This window comes from Pseudophryne corroboree, chromosome 2, assembly GCF_028390025.1.
Source record: "Pseudophryne corroboree isolate aPseCor3 chromosome 2, aPseCor3.hap2, whole genome shotgun sequence".
NCBI classification, from domain to species: domain Eukaryota; kingdom Metazoa; phylum Chordata; class Amphibia; order Anura; family Myobatrachidae; genus Pseudophryne; species Pseudophryne corroboree.
The window spans coordinates 835,404,389-835,428,513 of record NC_086445.1 but is presented as its reverse complement, the minus strand read 5'-3'; the positions used below and the strand labels follow the sequence as shown (position 1 = coordinate 835,428,513).

At 47.3% G+C, this 24,125-nt stretch overlaps 1 protein-coding gene across 10 annotated transcripts in view; it reads left to right on the top strand.

The window, feature by feature from the left end:
• The first annotated feature begins 1,127 nt into the window (after nt 1-1,127).
• BCLAF3 (BCLAF1 and THRAP3 family member 3) overlaps nt 1,128-24,125 on the top strand; it is a 156,427-nt gene continuing 133,429 nt past the window's right edge. For 2 of the 10 annotated variants that reach the window (XM_063955738.1, XM_063955742.1), the window contains exon 1: nt 1,129-1,417. The gene's annotated coding sequence lies outside the window, so the exon portion shown is untranslated. Of the gene's footprint in view, nt 1,418-1,622; nt 1,646-7,199; nt 7,484-24,125 lie in introns of those variants that run through there. The other 8 variants (XM_063955743.1, XM_063955739.1, XM_063955745.1 and 5 more) reach the window with 5 other exon arrangements.

Sequence of the window (24,125 nt, the reverse complement as noted above, 5' to 3'; positions counted from 1 at the left end):
CGACTTACAGGGGGAGCGCAGGGCTGATCAACCACTACGGAGAGTTCAGGACTGAGTGGCCGCGGCGGTGATGAGGCGGAAGAACAGTGAGGAGAAAACTACGGGTAGTGACGGGCGGCGATCCTATTACCGGGAAGAACACACAGGATGCGTTAAGCCAGATACCACAGTGGTAGAAGTAAGTACATCCCACCCTGACTCCGCCCAACATTGTGACTCCGCCCAGCGATATATACACAGTCACAGAGTCACAGATCTGGGCTAATATATAGATAATTTGAATTGGTCATGGAACACCAACACAGGGCTCCCCTGCAAGTGTCTCGAGGCACCCCAGGGTGCCACGGCACACAGTTTGAGAACCACTGCCTTAGTCATTTTGAACTTGAGAAGCCTGCACACTGCACGCCAAGTGTTTGGTTTTCCCTTTATTGCTCCTCTCCCAATGACGTCACATCGAGATAATACATACCTCAGTTTCTTTCTACAGTAGGTCACTTATACCCCTTTCAGAGCGCATAAAGCGGGTCACACCCGGAACTTGTACACCGGTCCTTCTTCTTGAGACTGGCGGCCCGACCAGGGTTAGTGACGTCACCGGTGATGCGTCCTTGAGGCTGCGCTGAGTATTTCCAAGCACCGCCTCTTCCTATAGTGTCAACAGATGCTGGGTCGCATCGACCCCGGCTGACCCATTCACACCACACTGTGACCCGGGTTGAACACGTGCTTAACCCTGGTTTCGACCCAAGTTGAAATACCGGGTCGCATAACCAAGATTGTTTCAACTGGACCCTTTCAGACAGCACACCAACCCAGGTTCCTGCGTGCTCATGGGCAATAAACCATGCTATTGTTGGCTGTCTGAAAAGGGTATAATATAGCTATACAGTGAAAACGCCATCCAAATTCATCCCGTACTTTTTGCGGCATACCAGAATGAACAAAAAGGCTCCTAGGTGTAAATTTCCCCCCCAAAAAATAAAATGCTATGTACAAACACTACCCTTACAGTTTTATTATAGATGTAGTCTTTAAATATTAACCCTTAGTTCAGTCTTCTCAGCTAACCGTTTGGAAACCAACTATTTCCCCTCCACATGTATCCCCAAGTCAGCTGAGCCGGGGACTGTGTGCAATGTGCCATCCCAGCTACAGCGAGCAGGCAGCAGCGGTGCCCAAGGCAGTGTGAGTACAGTGTGAGCCCCGGCCGGAGCCGCAGCACGCTGCTGGTGTGAGTGCGGGGCTGAGCTCTGCTTTCACTTCCGGGGGAGGACACTGACTGAGCAGCCGATAGCAGCAGCTCTAGTGCCAGTAGTAGCAGCTGCTCGGATGGGGTGACCGCAACACACTTCTCTCCCGCACACCGCCACTGCCGCAGCACCCCGCATAGGGAGCACCCACTGCCGCCGCACAGGTAAGTGAGCCCTCATTGGCGTTAGAGGGGGAGGGCTCGCCGTGCACGTTATGGAAGAAAGAGATGATTGCGGGAGACCACCCATGGCAATAGGGGAAGACATGTGACAGTGTGTATTTATGGGCCCAGGTGGTGGCAGTGGGTCAGATCAGCATTGCAGCAGATGGGCAGGATGGTGCTGATCTCGCCTGCAGTGTGTGCCAGTAGCAGCTGCTGCAGTAGTGAGGGGTGAGTGAGGGTAAAGCACCTTGTGCTGCTGGTGTTGGGCAAGGCCTCCCCTCCTAAGCTCATTAGGCACAGTGTTGGTATGCTATGTGCCCAGGCTATTAGTATTTCCTTTGTAATCCCCCTCCTCTTCCTACTCCTCTAGCAGCTCAGAAAGATTTCACTATTTGCTCCTCTTTTCACATCATTGCTCAGTTTCCCTTTGTTCTCCATTCTGATATATGTCCCCTGTTCACTAATGGTTTTATTGTTTCTGGAGACACACTTTGTACAGTGTCAGCAATAATCACTTTCCTTTTTGGTATACAGTAGTGAACGCTGTCCGTGTTAGTAACTGCAGCTATCGTTTCTGAAAAGTACATCATTAGAACATATATACACAGCTTCATTTCTTTGGATGAAGACATGTAACGATGTCTATCAAGAATAAATAACATTTTCCTTAATGTGTAGAGACAGTGACAGTTTTCTTTTGATATCTGTGATTGTCACTGTTGCAAGGTCCATTTTGCAATTGCACCACTTCTCTTATTCTGGATTTATTGCTCAGGATGTACATATCCGTTCTAATAACTTACTGTTTATACTTCAGAAATACACTTAATTTAGAAAGATTTATTTGTCAGCGTATCCGGTACATCAAAGTGTCCTTGGAAATTGTATGTAGATATTGATAGCTGTTGCTAAATGCAGGCAAATTAAGTTTCCCCAGAGTTTAGTTTAATGGAACAGTTTAGTTCATCACACATAATCATAGTTCACAAATGTATTTTTTTTTTATTTCCCTTCCTGTTGTAAACACTAAATCTAGTAATTTTACTTTTTCATTGTTTTAAAAAGATGTGTTTGGTATTGTGAGCTTATACGTTTCTCGGAACCGTATAATGGCCCTCATTCCGAGTTGATCGCTAGCTGCCGTTGTTTGCTGCGTAGCGATCAGTTAAAAAAAAGTCAAAACTGCGTATGCACCGCAATGCGCATGCGTGGCGTACGGGTACAAAGAGCATAGTGGTTTTGCACAGGTTCTAGCGACGCTTTCAGTCGCACAGCCAATCGCAAGGAGATTGACAGAAAGTGGGAGTTTCTGGGAGTGTTTGGAAAAACACAGGCGTGGCTGGGCTGCTATCTGACGTCATTACCGTGTCATTCGTCGCAGCAATCATCGCACAGAATAAGTAACTACAGGGCTGGTCTTGTTCTGCACAAAATGTGTTTGCAGCCGCTCGCACTACTGTAAAGCGAAAATGCACTCCCCCCCCCTCCCCCTGTGGGCGGCGACTATGCGTTTGCACGGCTGCTGAAAGTAGCCAGCGAGCGATCAACTCGGAATGAGGGCCAATGTGTGAAACTGCACGTTTCTGGGTACCGTATAATGGGGGTCATTCAGACCCGATCGCACGCCTCAGTTTGTTGCAGCTGTGCGATCGGATCTGAACTGCGCATGTGTGGGGGCTGCAATACGCAGGCGCGCCTCTGGCTGGCGACGGCAACAGCAAAGAAAGCGTTCGCAGCGGCGAAGATTGACAGGAAGAGGCCGTCGGGTGGTGTCAACTCACTATTTTCTTGGAGTGTCTGCTCGAGGACGGACCATCGCAGCGGGTAAGTCCTAAGCTGTGCAGAGACTGCACAAACTTTTTGTTTGTGCAGCTCTCTGCACAAGCGTTTGCAGCGCTGCACAGCAAATCCCCCCCCCCCCTGTGGGTGGCGATTACCTGGTCGCAGCAGTGCAAAAAATAGCCTGCGTGCGACCAGGTCTGAATTACCCCCTATGTGCGAGACTACACGTTTCTGGGTACAGTATAATGGGGGTCAATCTGACCTGATCGCACGCTATTTTTAGCAGCGCTGCGATCAGATAGTCGCCGCCTATAGGGGAGTGTTGTTTTGCTTTGCAAGTGTGCGAACGCATGTGCAACCGAGCACTACAAAAAAGATTTGTGCAGTTTCTGAGTAGCCGGGAACTTACTCAGCCGCTGCGATCACTACAGCCTGTCCAGGACCGGAATTGAAGTCAGGAACCCTCCCAGCGAACGCATGGATACGCTTGCGTTTTTCTAACCACTCCCAGAAAACGGTCAGTTGCCACCCATAAACGCCCTCTTCTTGTCAATCTCCTTGCGATCAGCTGTGCGAATGGATTGTTCGTTAAATCCATCGCACAGCAATGATCCGCTTTGTACCCGTACGATGCGCCTGCGCATTGCGCTGCATACGTATGTGCAGTTCTGATCGCAGCGCAGTGAAAAAAAATCTAGCGTGTGATCAGGTCGGAATGACCCCCCAATGTGCGAGACTGCACGTTTCTGGGTACCATATAATGTGTGAGACTGTGTGTTTCTGGGTATAGTATAAATATATATGGTTATTATTATATGCGAGAGTATATGTTTTAAATGTTAAATAAAACATATATTACTTAATTCATGGAAGTAGTAACTGCAAATTTTAGTTCACATAGGGATCCCCATTTAATACCATTGCACTGCTTAGCACACATCTCTCCCCCTGCTTAGCACAGCGCAATGTGTGCTGAGCGAGGCAGGGGCGCACTCACTTCACCCGGCAATGAAATAAGCGATATAACTAAATTTAGCATGCCTGCCAAATCTAGAGTCAGCGATAGCGACGTGCTGGGCCGCACTTTGCTATCTCTATGGGCACACACGGAGAGTTCCGTGCTTAATTTCTAAGCAATCTAGTCAGATTGCTTAGAATTTAAGCACGGATCTCTCCGTGCGTACCCCTTTTATGACCCAGGGTCTTGTAAGCAGCCAGGTAAGTTGAGCATCCTTTAACATTAGTAAAACCCATTTTTTATGTACACTTGCACAGCTCTACACTAACACTAAAGCTGATAACTCTTTTCTTATACAAACGCTATAATCCCTTGGTCTCCAGGATCTGATTCAATCCAGGCTTTCATCCTACTTTCAGATGTTGTAGATCTTGTTTCTCTGGGCCCACCTCCTCTCTGCTTCGTTTATCAGTGAGAGTACTCCAGGTATCGGTCAGTCCGAGGGCCCCCTGCTCTTCACCATCTGCAACACTTCTTTTGGAAACCTAATAAGCCTTTTTGGATTTACTATCATCTCCATTCAGGTGATACTCAAACCTACCCTAATGTCTTTCTGCCACTTCATCTTGGCTGTATCTCACCAGCTCAAACTCAGTCTTTCAAAAACTGCTAATAACATTTCGGACGTTGCCTACCTAATGTTTCTATTTCTGTTGACAACAGAATAATCGCTTGCTGCCCATGGTATCCTTGCTCACAACATTCTTATTCCAATTCTGTTACGTGCATCATAGATACATATACCAGACAAAGACACTACAGAAGCTTAATTCATGTGCAGGTTTTCCTCTAATCTTGATTTCACTGCTGCATTCTGTTTCAGAGATTCCCAACTCTAATTATCCCACCTGTTACCACAGACAGAAATCCCCCAAATGTGTCCCGTTGGGGGAACGTGACACCTGGAGTTGGAAACCACTGACCTATTTTGAATGCAGCGGCGAGGCTGATTTTATTCACCTAACATTTTTCTGCTCCATTATGTCAGTCTCTACACTGGCTGCTTGTGTTTACCATATGTTTTTACTAACACAAGACTATCATCCAAACTGCACCAACATAAATCTCTTTGCTGAATTCTAAATATCTCCCAACTCAACCCCAACACTCTACGCAAGGTTTACATACCTCATACTCCCATTCCCAGTTACAGGACGTCTACAGAAGTCCCTCCTTCACACTATGAGAATTTCCTCTAGTCTGTAATCGTTCCTTGAAAGGTCACCTCTTTAAACAAGTTTATCAATTTCCTGAACCCTCTTTTAACCTCCTTGAGCTATTCTAGCTCAATACCAGGCCTCTGCACAGTTCACACAAAACTGCCATGTATTCTTTTACTATACTTAAACAACCCAAGCACTTTGAACCTTTGCAATCTTGCTAGACCTATATGCAATGTGTAGCACTTATCTTCATATATTAGACTCCAGTTATTGTTTACATTACACGATTATGAGCAATTTAACTTATGTCTGTCTAGACTTATGTCTATCTATTATTACACAGTCTTTATTGTGTTTGTTCCCAATTGTAAAGTGCAGTGAAATATGCTGGCACTATATAAATAATGGGAGACATTTGATATACTGGCTGTCGGGATCCCGGCGCTCAGCATACTGGCGCCGGAATCCCGACAGCCAGCATACCGACAAATATTCTCCCTCTTGGGGTGCTGCACCCATAAATAATAAATCTTATATTAAAAGTATCCATTTGCATTGATGTAGAAGCTAGTTGTCCAGTACTGTAATGTCTGGGTACTATTAGTCATTAAATTACTTTTATAATCATCTGCATATAATTGCATCTGATCTATTATTTTCACCATACTTATTATTCAAATTAAGGGGCCCATTTATCAACGAGTGATGAAACTCATTGAGCCAGCCTTGGTCCAAATAATATGGGGAACAAAAAAAAGTAGGTGTACCCGTATTTTCAGAACCAGCATCGGGGTCCACTAGCAGGGTGGTTATACCACAGCCAGGGGACACACTTGACGGGGTCCCTTGGCCGAAGCATTAATCCTCCCTTGCTAGGCAGCCCAAGTGGAAGTGGGGAGCACCACAAATAAAGGGGACCCTCCTCCCCAGAGCACCCAAGGTCAGGGCTGAAGCCCGGGGCTATCCCCGGCACCCCTGGGCTGTGGCTGCCGAGTTGATAGTCCATTTGTGATGGCATAATATTGTCTCTTACAGCAAAACTGCAGTTCCCAGCAAGCCTCCCCTGCATGCCGTAGCTTGGAGAACAACAAGTACCAGCAGACAGGGCATTAAGGGCTCACTGGTACCTACAGTCCCCCTGTAAAATAAATATTGAAATAAAGAAAAGACACTGAATGTTTTAATATTTTATTAGCCAGCACCTTCACCTAGGGGGTAGAGACCTTAAAGCTCTTTTGCATGGCCACCGCCCATCCAGGACTTCCCCAATGTCTTCTCTCTTCAGGAGCTCTTCATTGCTCCTCTGTAGTAGTTGGACTGTCTCCTCGCACTGGCTAATATTAGCCGGTACAAGGGAACGGGACACTGACGTAATGAGACCCGATTGGCTTGCTGTAGCCATCTTGGATTTTAAAAAATGGTACTGCAGCCACCAGTATTCTACCGGCGACCAAGCTCTGCAAAGGAGCAGTGTCTGGTCCCACCGCCATACCCCACGGCACCTCTTGCCCTCCGCGATTTCCGCAGCAGTGGCGAGCGGTGCCGGGATCCTGCATCGCCGGCGCGCTAATAGTGTAATGGGCTATACAATATAATATTGGTCGGCGAGTGGGTCTCCTAGTTTTTAAGTAGGTTCAGAAACCAGGAGACCCGACAGGGGACCGGATCGGATGTGCGGGTTGGTCGGCGGAGGGTACACACGCATGTTCAATGTCTGGCAAATCGGTCGGCAGTCGTATCTCCCGAATATTGGACAAGTGTGTACCCAGCTTAACGGCTAAAGGACGGTTAACTGGCACAGCCATCAGAGCTAACTGCCGCAGCTGTCTGTTAAGGAGAGGAGAGAGCTGTCTAAGGAAAGATCCACAGCAGCAGCCGGCCGGTCTATACCTTGGTGGTTGAGATGGCAGACAGTTGCCTGTCAACCAGGGGCCAGAAAGACTGATATGCAGCGCTGGGCAGAGTTTGAAGTGCTGCCACAGAGATTGCCTGAAGGAGCGGCTGCAGAGAGTTGCTCAGGACAAGTATCCACTCCCTACCTCCAGAGCACGCTGACAGGTGCAGACAGGTGGATAGTCCCTCCAGTGATGTGCCAGGCCATAGGTTCGCCCTCCTCCTGTGGAATAAGTCAAACAGCTCTGCATGTGGGGGACTAAAGGCATTTCATTCTATTGGGTGAAATCAATTGTTTTCTTGCGCCCGCAGCTCCCATCTAAAGTGACGGGCAATATTTATATGTGTAGCTGGGTGTGAGTGCCAGAGGCGGCCATTACTTATCTTGCATGTTGCACCCAAATACCCTGGGATTAGCCATGTAAATGGTTAAACCCGTGTAAAATACTGGGAGTGCTGCCCAAACTGCAGCTCATAGCCCATCTTTGGGCAGATTTCTGCTTGCCACCTCAGAAGGGTGCGAACACAATTAATGGGTGTCCATGGTACTCGTTCCTTGCGAACTGACAATTGAATATTGCTCGTCGCTTTAGATGGACGCTGCCACAGGGCAAAACAATTGACTTTCCACTGTATATGCATTACAGGAAGTGGTTGATAGATAGTTAAAAGGTTGACACCATAGGGTCAAAAGGTTGACACACATATGGTCGACACGTTTTTCATTTATTTTTTATTTCTCTAACGTCCTAGTGGATGCTGGGGACTCCGAAAGGACCATGGGAAATAGCGGCTCCGCAGGAGACTGGGCACAAAGTAAAAGCTTTAGGACTAGCTGGTGTGCACTGGCTCCTCCCCCTATGACCCTCCTCCAAGCCTCAGTTAGATTTTGTGCCCGAACGAGAAGGGTGCAATCTAGGTGGCTCTCCTGAGCTGCTTAGAGTAAAAGTTTAAATAGGTTTTTTATTTTCAGTGAGACCTGCTGGCAACAGGCTCACTGCATCGAGGGACTTAGGGGAGAGAAACGAACTCACCTGCGTGCAGAGTGGATTGGGTTTCTTAGGCTACTGGACATTAGCTCCAGAGGGACGATCACAGGCCCAGCCATGGATGGGTCCCGGAGCCGCGCCGCCGGCCCCCTTACAGATGCTGAAGCAAGAAGAGGTCCATAAATCGGCGGCAGAAGACTTTCCTGTCTTCATAAGGTAGCGCACAGCACTGCAGCTGTGCGCCATTGCTCTCAGCACACTTCACACTCCGGTCACTGAGGGTGCAGGACGCTGGGGGGGGGGCGTCCTGGGAAGCAATGAATTTACCTTAGTTGGCGAAAAATACATCACATATAGCTCCTGGGCTATATGGATGTATTTAACCCCTGCCAGTTTTCCAGAGAAAAGCGGGAGAAGAGCCCGCCGTGAAGGGGGCGGGGCCTATCTCCTCAGCACACAGCGCCATTTTTCCCACACGGCTCCGCTGGTAGGAAGGCTCCCAGAATCTCCCCTGCATCCTGCAACTACAGAAACAGGGTAAAAAAGAGAGGGGGGCACTTATTTGGCAAAATAACAGATATAAGCAGCTATAAGGGATAGACACTTATACCCCTTTTCCACTAGCTCAAAAAACACGGGTAAATGCACGGGGGCGCGCATTTACCCATGTTTTTGGCAAGTGGAAAAGGGTCAACCCGGATCAAGTGACCCGTGAATCCTACCCGGCTATTTGCCTGGGTAGGACACGGGAATGATCCGGGTAGTGTTCTAGTGTAAACGGGAGCCGTGTCGATGCGACACGGCTCCCGTTTACACTGTATGGAAGGGCGGCGCTGGGAGATCATGTGATCTCCCTGCGCCGCCCCTGCCGCGTCACTAGAAGCGTCACCAACCCGGCATATGCCGGGTTGTGACTGCTGATGGGAAAGGGGACGAGCACGGGTCGCAGCAGGGGGCAGCTCCCGTGTCAGGCTCCCGGCTGCGACCCGTGATCGTAAGTGGAAAAGGGGTATTATTGTAAGGTTGTCCCTATACATATATAGCGCTCTGGTGTGTGCTGGCAAACTCTCCCTCTGTCTCCCCAAAGGGCTAAGTGGGTCCTGTCCTCTATCAGAGCATTCCCTGTGTGTGTGCTGGGTGTCGGTACGTGTGTGTCGACATGTATGAGGAGGAAAATGATGTGGAGGCGGAGCAATTGCCTATAATGGTGATGTCACCCCCTAGGGAGTCGACACCTGAATGGATGGCCGTAATTAAGGAATTACGTGACAGTGTCGGCACGTTACATAAAACTGTTAACGACATGAGACAGCCGGCAGCTCAGTTAGTGCCTGTCCAGGCGTCTCAAACACCGTCAGGGGCTATTAAACACCCGTTACCTCAGTGGGTCGACACGGACCCAGACACAGACACTGACTCCAGTGTCGACGGTGAAGAAACAAACGTATTTTCCAGTAGGGCCACACGTTACATGATCACGGCAATGAAGGAGGTTTTGCACATCTCTGATACTGCAAGTACCACAAAAAGGGGTATTATGTGGGGTGTGAAAACTACCCGTAGTTTTTCCTGAATCAGATGAATTGAATGAAGTGTGTGATGAAGCGTGGGTTACCCCCGACAGAAAACTGCTAATTTCTAAAAAATTATTGGCACTATATCCCTTCCCACCAGAGGTTAGGGCTCGTTGGGAAACACCTCCTAGGGTGGATAAGGCGCTCACACGCTTATCAAAACAAGTGGCGTTACCGTCTCCAGAAACGGCCGCCCTTAAGGAGCCAGCAGATAGGAGGCTGGAAAATATCCTTAAAAGTATATACACACATACTGGTGTTATACTGCGACCAGCAATCGCCTCAGCCTGGATGTGCAGTGCTGGGGTGGCTTGGTCGGATTCCCTGACTGAAAATATTGATACCCTGGACAGGGACAATATATTATTGACTATAGAGCATTTAAAGGATGCATTCCTATATATGCGAGATGCACAGAGAGACATTTGCACTCTGGCATCAAGAGTAAGTGCGATGTCCATTTCTGCCAGAAGAGGATTATGGACGCGACAGTGGTCAGGGGATGCGGATTCCAAACGGCATATGGAAGTATTGCCGTATAAAGGGGAGGAGTTATTTGGGGGCAGTCTATCGGACCTGGTGGCCACGGCAACGGCTGGGAAATCCACCTTTTTACCCCAAGTCACCTCGCAGCAGAAAAAGATACCGCCTTTTCAGGCTCAGTCCTTTCGTCCCCATAAGGGCAAGCGGGCAAAAGGCCACTCATATCTGCCCCGGGGCAGAGGAAGGGGAAAAAGACTACAACAGACAGCTTCTTCCCACGACCAGAAGCCCTCCCCCGCTTCTGCCAAGTCCTCAGCATGACGCTGGGGCCTTACAAGCGGACTCAGGCACGGTGGGGGCCCGTCTCAAGAATTTCAGCGCGCAGTGGGCTCACTCGCAAGTGGACCCCTGGATCCTGCAGGTAGTATCTCAGGGGTACAAATTGGAATTCGAGACGTCTCCCCCTCGCCGGTTCTTGAAGTCTGCTTTACCAACGTCTACCCCCGACAGGGAGGCGGTATTGGAAGCCATTCACAAGCTGTATTCCCAGCAAGTGATAATCAAGGTACCCCTCCTACAACAGGGAAAGGGGTATTACTCCACGCTGTTTGTGGTACCGAAGCCGGACGGCTCGGTGAGACCCATTTTAAATCTGAAAACCTTGAACACTTACATAAAAAGGTTCAAGTTCAAGATGGAGTCACTCAGAGCAGTGATAGCGAACCTGGAAGAAGGGGACTACATGGTGTCTCTGGACATCAAGGATGCTTACCTCCATGTCCCAATTTGCCCTTCTCACCAAGGGTACCTCAGGTTTGTGGTACAGAACTGTCACTATCAGTTTCAGACGCTGCCGTTTGGATTGTCCACGGCACCCCGGGTCTTTACCAAGGTAATGGCCGAAATGATGATTCTTCTTCGAAGAAAAGGCGTCTTAATTATCCCTTACTTGGACGATCTCCTGATAAGGGCACGGTCCAGTGAACAGTTAGAGGTCGGAGTAGCACTATCGCAAATAGTACTACGACAGCACGGATGGATTCTAAATATTCCAAAATCGCAGCTGATTCCGACGACACGTCTGCTGTTCCTAGGGATGATTCTGGACACAGTACAGAAAAAGGTGTTTCTCCCGGAAGAGAAAGCCAGGGAGTTATCCGACCTAGTCAGGAAACTCCTAAGACCAGGCCAGGTGTCAGTGCATCAGTACACAAGGGTCCTGGGAAAGATGGTGGCTTCTTACGAAGCGATTCCATTCGGCAGATTCCACGCAAGAACTTTTCAGTTGGATCTGCTAGACAAATGGTCCGGATCGCATCTTCAAATGCATCAGCGGATAACCATGTCTCCAAGGACAAGGGTGTCTCTCCTGTGGTGGTTACAGAGTGCTCATCTCCTAGAGGGCCGCAGATTCGGCATTCAGGATTGGGTCCTGGTGACCACGGATGCCAGCCTGAGAGGCTGGGGAGCAGTCACACAGGGAAAAAATTTCCAGGGCTTGTGGTCAAGCATGGAAACGTCACTTCACATAAATATCCTGGAACTAAGGGCCATTTACAATGCCCTAAGTCAGGCAAGGCCTCTGCTTCAGGGTCAGCCAGTATTGATCCAGTCGGACAACATCACGGCAGTCGCCCACGTAAACAGACAGGGCGGCACAAGAAGCAGGAGGGCAATGACGGAAGTGGCAAGGATTCTTCGCTGGGCGGAAAATCATGTGATAGCACTGTCAGCAGTGTTCATTCCGGGAGTGGACAACTGGGAAGCAGACTTCCTCAGCAGACACGATCTTCACCCGGGGGAGTGGGGACTTCACCCGGAAGTCTTCCACATGATTGTAAACCGTTGGGAAAAACCAAAGGTGGACATGATGGCGTCTCGCCTCAACAAAAAACTGGACAGATATTGTTCCAGGTCAAGGGACCCTCAGGCAATAGCTGTGGACGCTCTGGTAACACCGTGGGTGTACCGGTCAGTGTATGTGTTCCCTCCTCTTCCTCTCATACCAAAAGTACTGAGAATCATAAGAAGGAGATGAGTAAAGACTATACTCGTGGCTCCGGATTGGCCAAGAAGGACTTGGTACCCGGAAATTCAAGAGATGCTCACGGAAGACCCGTGGCCTCTACCTCTAAGACAGGACCTGCTCCAGCAGGGACCATGTCTGTTCCAAGACTTACCGCGGCTGCGTTTGACGGCATGGCGGTTGAACGCCGGATCCTGAAGGAAAAAGGCATTCCGGATGAAGTCATCCCTACCCTGATCAAAGCCAGGAAGGATGTAACCGTACAACATTATCACCGTATTTGGCGAAAATATGTTGCGTGGTGCGAGGCCAGGAAGGCCCCTACGGAGGAATTTCAACTGGGTCGATTCCTGCATTTCCTGCAAACAGGACTGTCTATGGGCCTCAAATTAGGGTCCATTAAGGTTCAAATTTCGGCCCTGTCGATATTCTTCCAAAAAGAACTAGCTTCTGTACCTGAAGTTCAGACGTTTGTCAAGGGAGTACTGCATATACAGCCTCCTTTTGTGCCTCCAGTGGCACCTTGGGATCTCAATGTAGTGTTGGGATCCTAAAATCACATTGGTTTGAACCACTCACCACTGTGGACTTGAAGTATCTCACTTGGAAAGTGGTAATGCTGTTAGCCCTGGCTTCAGCCAGGCGTGTATCAGAATTGGCGGCTTTATCCTATAAAAGCCCTTACCTAATTTTTCATACGGACAGGGCAGAATTGAGGACTCGTCCTCAATTTCTCCCTAAGGTGGTTTCAGCATTTCACTTAAACCAACCTATCGTGGTGCCTGCGGCTACTAGGGACTTGGAGGATTCCAAGTTGCTGGATGTAGTCAGGGCCCTGAAAATATATGTTTCCAGGACGGCTGGAGTCAGAAAATCTGACTCGCTGTTTATCCTGTATGCACCCAACAAGCTGGGTGCTCCTGCTTCTAAGCAGACGATTGCTCGTTGGATTTGTAGTACAATTCAGCTTGCACATTCTGTGGCAGGCCTGCCACAGCCAAAATCTATAAAAGCCCATTCCACACGGAAAGTGGGCTCATCTTGGGCGGCTGCCCGAGGGGTCTCGGCTTTACAACTTTGCCGAGCAGCTACTTGGTCAGGGGCAAACACGTTTGCTAAATTCTACAAATTTGATACCCTGGCTGAGGAGGACCTGGAGTTCTCTCATTCGGTGCTGCAGAGTCATCCGCACTCTCCCGCCCGTTTGGGAGCTTTGGTATAATCCCCATGGTCCTTTCGGAGTCCCCAGCATCCACTAGGACGTTAGAGAAAATAAGAATTTACTTACCGATAATTCTATTTCTCATAGTCCGTAGTGGATGCTGGGCGCCCATCCCAAGTGCGGATTGTCTGCATTACTTGTACATAGTTATTGTTACAAAAATCGGGTTATTGTTGTTGTGAGCCATCTTTTCAGAGGCTCCTTCTGTTATCATGCTGTTAACTGGGTTCAGATCACAAGTTGTACGGTGTGATTGGTGTGGCTGGTATGAGTCTTACCCGGGATTCAAAATCCTTCCTTATTGTGTACGCTCGTCCGGGCACAGTATCCTAACTGAGGCTTGGAGGAGGGTCATAGGGGGAGGAGCCAGTGCACACCAGCTAGTCCTAAAGCTTTTACTTTGTGCCCAGTCTCCTGCGGAGCCGCTATTCCCCATGGTCCTTTCGGAGTCCCCAGCATCCACTACGGACTATGAGAAATAGAATTATCGGTAAGTAAATTCTTATTTCTCTATCGTCCTAGTGGATGCTGGGGTTCCTGAAAGGACCATGGGGAATAGCGGCTCCGCAGGAGACAGGGCACAAAAGTAAAGCTTTCCGATCAGGTGGTGTGCACTGGCTCCTCCCCCTATGACCCTCCTCCAAGCCAGTTAGATTTTTGTGCCCGGCCGAGAAGGGTGCAATCTAGGTGGCTCTCCTAAAGAGCTGCTTAGAAAAGTTTAGCTTAGGTTTTTTATTTTACAGTGAGTCCTGCTGGCAACAGGATCACTGCAACGAGGGACTTAGGGGAGAAGAAGTGAACTCACCTGCGTGCAGGATGGATTGGCTTCTTGGCTACTGGACATCAGCTCCAGAGGGACGATCACAGGTACAGCCTGGATGGTCACCGGAGCCTTGCCGCCGGCCCCCTTGCAGATGCTGAAGTAAGAAGAGGTCCAGAATCGGCGGCAGAAGACTCCTCAGTCTTCTAAAGGTAGCGCACAGCACTGCAGCTGTGCGCCATTTTCCTCTCAGCACACTTCACACGGCAGTCACTGAGGGTGCAGGGCGCTGGGAGGGGGGCGCCCTGGGAGGCAAATGAATACCTATTTTGGCTAAAAATACCTCACATATAGCCTCCGGAGGCTATATGGAGATATTTAACCCCTGCCAGAATCCGTTAAGAGCGGGAGACGAGGCCGCCGAAAAAGGGGCGGGGCCTATCTCCTCAGCACACAGCGCCATTTTCCCTCACAGAAAGGCTGGAGGGAAGGCTCCCAGGCTCTCCCCTGCACTGCACTACAGAAACAGGGTTAAAACAGAGAGGGGGGGCACTAATTTGGCGTTAGAAATATATAAAAAAGATGCTATAAGGGAAAACACTTATATAAGGTTGTCCCTATATAATTATAGCGTTTTTGGTGTGTGCTGGCAAACTCTCCCTCTGTCTCTCCAAAGGGCTAGTGGGTCCTGTCCTCTATCAGAGCATTCCCTGTGTGTGTGCTGTGTCGGTACGTGTGTGTCGACATGTAGGAGGACGATGTTGGTGAGGAGGCGGAGCAAATTGCCTGTAATGGTGATGTCACTCTCTAGGGAGTCGACACCGGAATGGATGGCTTATTTAGGGAATTACGTGATAATGTCAACACGCTGCAAGGTCGGTTGACGACATGAGACGGCCGACAAACAATTAGTACCGGTCCAGACGTCTCAAAAACACCGTCAGGGATTTTAAAACGCCCGTTTACTTTAGTCGGTCGACACAGACAGGGACACTGAATCCAGTGTCGACGGTGAATAAACAAACGTATTCCTTATTAGGGCCACACGTTAAAGGCAATGAAGGAGGTGTTACATATTTCTGATACTACAAGTACCACAAAAGAGGGTATTATGTGGGATGTGAAAAAACTACCATAGTTTTTCCTGAATCAGATAAATTAAATAAAGTGTGTGATGATGCGTGGGTTCCCCCCGATAGAAAATTATGGGCGGTATACCCTTTCCCGCCAGAAGTTAGGGCGCGTTGGGAAACACCCCTTAGGGTGGATAAGGCGCTCACACGCTTATCAAAACAAGTGGCGGTACCGTCTATAGATAGGGCCGTCCTCAAGGACCAGCTGACAGGAGGCTGGAAAATATCATAAAAAGTATATACACACATACTGGTGTTATACTGCGACCAGCGATCGCCTCAGCCTGGATGTGCAGAGCTGGGGTGGCTTGGTCGGATTCCCTGACTAAAAATATTGATACCCTTGACAGGGACAGTATTCTATTGACTATAGAGCATTTAAAGGATGCATTTCTATATATGCGAGATGCACAGAGGGATATTTGCACTCTGGCATCAAGAGTAAATGCGATGTCCATAACTGCCAGAAGATGTTATGGACACGACAGTGGTCAGGTGATGCAGATTCCAAACGGCACAAAGGGTATTGCCGTATAAAGGAAGAGGAGTTATTTGGGGTCGGTCCATCGGACCTGGTGGCCACGGCAACTGCTGGAAAATCCACCGTTTTTACCCTAAGTCACATCTCTGCAGAAAAAGACACCGTCTTTTCAGCCTCAGTCCTTTCGTCCCTATAAGATCATATCTGCCCAGGGATAGAGGAAAGGGAAGAAGACTGCAGCAGGCAGCCCATTCCCAGGAACAGAAGCGTTCCACCGCTTCTGACAAGTTCTCAGCATGGCGCTGAGACCGTACAGGACCCCTGGATCCTACAAGTAGTATCCCAGGGGTACAGATTGGAATGTCGAGACGTTTCCCCTTCGCAGGCTCCTGAAGTCTGCTTTACCAGTCTCCCTCCGACAAGGAGGCAGTATGGGAAAAAAATTCACAAGCTGTATTCCCAGCAGGTGATAATTAAATTACCCCTCCTACTACAAGAAAAGGGGTATTATTCCACACTATATTGTGGTACTGAAGCCAGAAGGCTAGGTGAGACTTATTCTAAAAAAAAAAAAAAAAAAAAAATTTTTTGAACACTTACAAAGGTTCAAATCAAGATGGAGTCACTCAGAGCAGTGATAACGAACCAGGAAGAAGGGGACTATATAGTGTCCCGGGACATCAGGGATGCTTACCTCTATGTCCCAAATTTGCCCTTCTCACTAAGGGTACCTCAGGTTCGTGGTGCAGAACTGTCACTATCAGTTTCAGACGCTGCCGTTTGGATTGTCCACGGCACCCCGGGTCTTTACCAAGGTAATGGCCGAAATGATGATTCTTCTTCGAAGAAAAGGCGTCTTAATTATCCCTTACTTGGACGATCTCCTGATAAGGGCATAGTCCAGGGAACAGTTGGAGGTCGGAGTAGCACTATCTAGGATACTGCTACAACAGCACGGGTGGATTCTAAATATTCCAAAATCGCAGCTGATCCCGACGACACGTCTGCTGTGCCTTGGGATGATTCTGGACACAGTCCAGAAAAAGGTGTTTCTCCCGGAAGAGAAAGCCAGGGAGTTATCCGAGCTAGTCAGGAACCTCCTAAAAACAGTGCATCATTGCACAAGGGTCCTGGTAAAAATGGTGGCTTCCTACGAAGCAATTCCATTCGGCAGATTTCACGCAAGAACTTTTCAGTGGGATCTGCTGGACAAATGGTCCGGATCGCATCTTCAGATGCATCAGCGGATAACCCTATATCCAAGGACAAGGGTGTCTCTCCTGTGGTGGTTATAGAGTGCTCATCTTCTAGAGGGCCGCAGATTCGGCATTCAGGATTGGATGCTGGTGACCACGGAGCCCAGCCCGAGAGGCTGGGGAGAAGTCACACAAGGAAAAAATTTCCAGGGAGTGTGATCAAGTCTGGAGACTTTTCTCCACATAAATATACTGGAGCTAAGGGTAAATTTAGAATGCTCTAAGCTTAGCAAGACCTCTGCTTCAAGGTCAGCCGGTATTGATCCAGTGGGAAAAACATCACGGCAGTCGCCCACGTAAACAGACAGGGCGACACAAGAAGCAGGAGGGCAATGGCAAAAACTGCAAGGACTTTTCGCTGGGCGGAAAATCATGTGATAGCACTGTCAGCAGTGTTTCATCCCGGGAATGGAAACTGGGAAGCAGACTTCCTCAGCAGGCACGACCTCCACCCGGGAGAGTGGAAACTTCATCGGGAAGTTTTTTCCACATGATTGTAAACCGTTGGGAAATACCAAAGGTGGACATGATGGCGTCCCGTCTGAACAAAAAACGGGACAGGTATTGCGCCAGGTCAAGAGACCCTCAGGCAATAGCTGTGGACGTTCTGGTAACACCGTGGGTGTACCAGTCGGTGTATGTGTTCCCTCCTCTGCTTCTCATACCTAAGGTGCTGAGAATTATAAGACGTAGAGGAGTAAGAACTATACTCATGGCTCCGGATTGGCCAAGAAGGACTTGGTACCCGGAACTTCAAGAGATGCTTACAGAGGTCTTATGGCCTCTGCCGCTAAGAAGGGACTTGCTTCAGCAAGTACCATGTCTGTTCCAAGACTTACCGCAGCTGCGTTTGTCGGCATGGCGGTGGAAAGCCGGATCCTAAGGGAAAAAGGCATTCCGGAAGAGGTCATTCCTACCCTGGTCAAAGCCAGAAAGGAGGTGACCGCACAACATTATCACCACATGTGGCGAAAATATGTTGCGTGGTGTGAGGCCAGGAAGGCCCCACAAAGAAATTTCAACTCAGTCGTTTCCTGCATTTCCTGCAAACAGGAGTGTCTATGGGCCTCAAATTGGGGTCCATTAAGGTTCAAATTTCGGCCCTGTCGATTTTCTTCCAGAAAGAATTGGCTTCAGTTCCTGAAGTCCAGAAGTTTGTCAAGGGAGTATTGCATATACAACCCCCTTTTGTGCCTCCAGTGGCACTGTGGGATCTCAACGTAGTTCTGGGATTCCTCAAATCACATTGGTTTAAAACCAGTCAAATCTGTGGATTTGAAGCATCTCACATGAAAAGTGACCATGCTCTTGGCCCTGGCCTGGACCAGGCGAGTGTCAAATTGGTGGTTTTTTCTCAAAAAAGCCCATATCTGTTTGTCCATTCAGACAGGGCAGAGCTGCGGACTCGTCCCCAGTTCTCTCCCTAAGGTGGTGTCAGTGTTTCACCTGAACCAGCTTATTGTGGTGCCTTGCACCTACTAGGGACTTGGAGGACTCCAAGTTGCTAGATGTTGTCAGGGCCCTGAAAATATGTTCCAGGACGGCTGGAGTCAGGAAAACTGACTTGCTGTTATCCTGTATGCACCCAACAAACTGGGTGCTCTTGCTTCTAAGCAGACTATTGCTAGTTGGATGTGTAATACAATTCAGCTTGCACATTCTGTGGCAGGCCTGCCACAGCCAAAATATGTAAATGCCCATTCCACAAGGAAGGTGGGCTCATCTTGGGCGGCTGCCCGAGGGGTCTCGGCTTTACAACTTTGCCGAGCAGCTACTTGGTCAGGGGCAAACACGTTTGCTAAATTCTACAAATTTGATACCCTGGCTAAGGAGGACCTGGAGTTCTCTCATTCGGTGCTGCAGAGTCATCCGCACTCTCCCGCCCGTTTGGGAGCTTTGGTATAATCCCCATGGTCCTTTCAGGAACCCCAGCATCCACTAGGACGATAGAGAAAATAAGAATTTACTTACCGATAATTCTATTTCTCGGAGTCCGTAGTGGATGCTGGGCGCCCATCCCAAGTGCGGATTATCTGCAATACTTGTACATAGTTACAAAAATCGGGTTATTATTGTTGTGAGCCATCTTTTCAGAGGCTCCGCTGTTATCATACTGTTAACTGGGTTTAGATCACAAGTTGTACGGTGTGATTGGTGTGGCTGGTATGAGTCTTACCCGGGATTCAAAATTCCTCCCTTATTGTGTACGCTCGTCCGGGCACAGTACCTAACTGGCTTGGAGGAGGGTCATAGGGGGAGGAGCCAGTGCACACCACCTGATCGGAAAGCTTTACTTTTGTGCCCTGTCTCCTGCGGAGCCGCTATTCCCCATGGTCCTTTCAGGAACCCCAGCATCCACTACGGACTCCGAGAAATAGAATTATCGGTAAGTAAATTCTTATTTTTTGTTAATGTTTTTACAAGTCTTGCTGCATTTACTATCCATGTCACACTATTACCTTTAGTAACCTTGTGGCGAACAAAGCGGAGCGAGCAACCAATCAAGTCCGAGGCATGGCGAGTAAAACATTTCAACAAATTTGGGTACAAAATGTTTAAAAAAAATCTTTTGTGTCGACCCTATGGTGTAGAACTAATGTCTATCTGCTGTATCACACCCTGCATTATAGCCATCGTGCATTTAACTCTGCGTGTGTGTGTCTATATATATATATATATATATATATATATATATATATATATATATATATATATATATATATATATATATATATATATATATAATAATAATAATTTTTATTTATATAGCGCTCTTTCTCCAACAGGACTCAAGGCGCTTTACGGACATCAAAAACAATGCACATAATACAGAGGATTTGAGTAATACAACAATAGACAAGCAACACAGACATAAAAGAAAACCTTAAGCCCACAGAAAGCATAACGCAGGATTGGTGCAGGCATTTTGGGTAATAACTTCCAAGGGATTGTGTATTCCACCCTTATAGGTACCAAGTGCAGCAGCCGTCTTGGGCGCTAAGCGTAGGATTACCCAGGGTGGAATAGTCCACCCCTAGAAGAGATGACACAAAATGGGGGTGATTTCAGAGTCCTACAGTTTAGAGTAGGGTTCCAACAAAACCACAAGGTCCATGTATTTTTCATCCCATCCACAAGTGTACCATATGGGGCAGCCATGTTGGGCGCACTTTGAAGGTTACACTGTGGGAGGTGAGCCATACAAGGGCCAAGTTCATATATGGGAAAACTGATGCTTATGTAGTAGTATGATGTACCCTGCATGTAGGGCACAATGGCAAAGTGTGCAATCAGTGGAGGTAAACATTACAGGAAAAACACATGGTGGGGTGAAGCGAGCAATGGAAAGAAAAAAAAAAAAAACATAATAGCAGGTAACTAGTGGCAGAAGTAGGAGTGGGATAACATTTTGATCAGATCTTAGTTCGGGTGGGTAGGAGAATGAGGGGGGCATACTCAGACGCAATGGGGATGTCCCTGCTGATCCTGGTCCTGGTGCTCTGCCCCCACAGTTCCCTGTTCATCTTGATGGTTAGGCCCAGGGGCAGACTTGATGTTCTCAGCCAGAGAGGTGGTAAGCCTGGTCTTGGTGTTCTCATGTTTGAGGCGAGGAGAGGCCACATAAAGTTCCAGAGTTTTTAGGTTGTAATGCAGTCCTTCTGTTAATTTGTAAGTTTGTTTGACTTCTGTTTTCCTTCGGTTTAACACAGGTATAACACTGCTATTGATATTAGCTGCCACTTAATAACTAGCCACTTTATACACTAGCCACTGCAACGTCCTTATAGGCCTGACGTCCTATACTATACTGGTTAAGTTAAGTATATATATATACATATACAGGTAAGCAAAGTCGACGGCACTCCCAAGTCCCCTAAATAAATGTAACGATGGTTTAAATGCCGGTGCCCTCCCAGAGGTATACAGTGCACCTGTATCCTGATGTATAGAATGTGGTTGCGGGTGGCACTCTCGGCATAAATGAAGACAGACACGTAAGTCTTTTAAGTCATCAACGTTTCAATGTCCAAAGTGACATTTTCGTCAGGATAAAAGTTTTATCCTGACGAAAATGTCACTTTGGACATTGAAACGTTGATGACTTAAAAGACTTACGTGTCTGTCTTCATTTACGCCGAGAGTGCCGCCCGCAACCACATTCTATATACATATACATACATACAATGTGTGTGTATATGTATGCGTGTGTGTGTATGTATGTATGTATGTGTATATGTATATATATATATATATATATATATATATATATATATATATATATATATATATATATATAAAATATACTGTATGTGTGTGTGTGTGTGTGTGTGTGTGTAAGGGCTATGTTGACTTGATTAAATAGAGAGTGTTAGTCCAATATACTACCAGAGGAACACCTAGCTGAGTTCTTTGGCTTCTTTGGTTGCTTATGTAGTTTCTGCACTTGACACACCCAAAACTGAGAGAGCGCAGACAGACTTATTCATGAAAAGATTGACGGGAAGTATAATTAACATCACTCACACTGAAGTCACCCATGAGAGATCTTGTCTCCTAAGATAACAAGACTTTTCCCACAAGTTTTAGTTAGAAATGACACTCTTTAGCTTCCGTCATCACTGTTGTACTGCCGTATATGCATGTTCACACACCACCAATGTGACTTCTTCTCCAAATGTGTTTCCACGGCGGGGACAGGTAACTGCTTAGGGGGGTCATTCAAACCTGATCACATGCTAGGATTTTTCGCTGCTCTGCGAACAGATCAGAACTGCGCATGCACCGCAATGCGCAGGCGCGTCGTACGGGTACAAAGCAGTTCGTTGCTGGCCGATGGATTGTACGAAGAATCCATTCGCACAGCCGATCGCAAGGAGATTGACATGAAGAGGGCATTTGTGGGTGTCAACTGACCATTTTCTGGGAGTGTTTGGAAAAACGCGTGTCCAAGCGTTTGCAGGGCGGGTGTCTGACGTCAATTCCGGCCCCAGACAGGCTGAAGTGATCGCAGCTGCTGAGTAAGTTCTGGGCAACTCAGAAACTGCACAAAACTTTTTTGTACCGCTCGGCTGCACATGCGATCGCACACTTGCACAGCAAAAATACACTCCCCTATGGGCAGCGACTATCTGCTCGCAGCAATGCAAAAAACCCTAGCGAGCGATCAGATCTGAATTAGGCCCTGTGTCCGAAAATGAGTGATGTAGTGTTGGATTAGATAGCATGGCATGCTCCAGTAGGTTATGTACAGTTACATATACAGTCCATTACACAAAAAGAGTAGTCCTGGCACTATTTGGGTTCAGTCCTCGTATATCATTTTTGTTTAAACAGTGATTCAAGCAGCTGCCAGACAGTAGGTATTTACCAAAACCCCTTCAATCTACTAAACAAACCACAAAATAACAGGGCATATATTCTGATAAACGACTAGACTTTGATGCAGAATTGAACGTATGCTGCCAGCGGAGAGTATTTTGCGTTTTATCACACTGCACATGTCCATGACCAATCGTACATACACTTTTCAGTCACATCGCCATGAGTAAGCATGTAAAGCGTGGGCATCTGTGGCGTTACATGCAACGTTGTATTTTGCCCTCTAAGAGGTGTTTAAAGCTCTGATGTTGCCAATAAAAATATATTTATTAAATTATTTATTATCATTATTATTAAATGCTAATAATTATATTATTACATACAATATAAAACCAAAGACGTTCATAAGAGCATCATCATAGGTTAACCCTCTCAAGCGCAAACAACTGCTATAATGCTATCAGAGGTTAGCTTTCTTTTTCTAAACCGCGTGAGAAAATGATAGCTTCAGACTGGTGTTGTAGGCAGCACATCCTGGTTCTCATAACTGTCTCATAGGGCAGTATCCAATTAGCCACGATAATTTACCGTGGCTAATTGACTCACCCGGGGCTAACTCTTATCGGGATTTGGTGAAGCAGGCATAACCAAATTCCCAATAAGAAGCCTTATTTTCCCTAATCAGTGCTTTTCACTGACCGTATGTGTTTCTGCACGAAAAAGGGTAATGTTTTGAACAGAAAAAACGGACTATAATTGATTAGATGGGCATACATTGCGATAGGAGGCAGTTTTTCTGCAAAAAGTTAACTTGGCTAATAGGATAAGTCTGATCCTTTTTCACACGATTTTATTTTTGTTAAAAATAATTTATTAGCCCAAATTTTGTGCATAGCGATCTTCCATGTTTATGTAGTTTCTTTATTCATATACTTTGTTAATACAATGTTTGTTTAGTAAATTAAAAATATATAATTGACTTACGATCATAGACAGTTGGCCTAATTAAGACAGAAATTGGTTCTCTATTAAGACAGAAATTGTGTTTTTTCCCAATCCTGCTAAAAAAACGCATTTGAAATGCCACCCAGAACGGTAAGACGCCTACTGATGCATTCACAAATTTGCGACGGCATACACAGAAACCATAGACCACCATTGACAATATCGGTTGACCCATGCCTATCTAGGATATACGTGGCTGCAGTCGCATCAGATGCATGCCCTGAAAATGGCCATGACATGCCTGCATTTTTTCAACCACTCTCCGCATACGCCATGTAACCTCCCACAAACGGATACTTCCTGGCAATCGCTATGCGATCGCAGATTGCTGGCCCATTTTTGCCTTCACACGCAATGTGGCAGCACATATGCACAGTCATCCGATAATTGCCCAATTTGCGATTTTGCTAAACTGCAACTGAAGCAGAATAAGGCACCGTGTCCTACTGAGAGAATATTTCTTGTTCCAGCAACACCTCCTGATGTGTTTGCCAACTGTAGAATTTGACTATAGATAAGAACCACCTGGCCCGTATAGTTTGCCTTTTTTTAACCTTATAATAACCACAAAACCTGTTTGTACTTCGTTCTTTGTAGATATCCT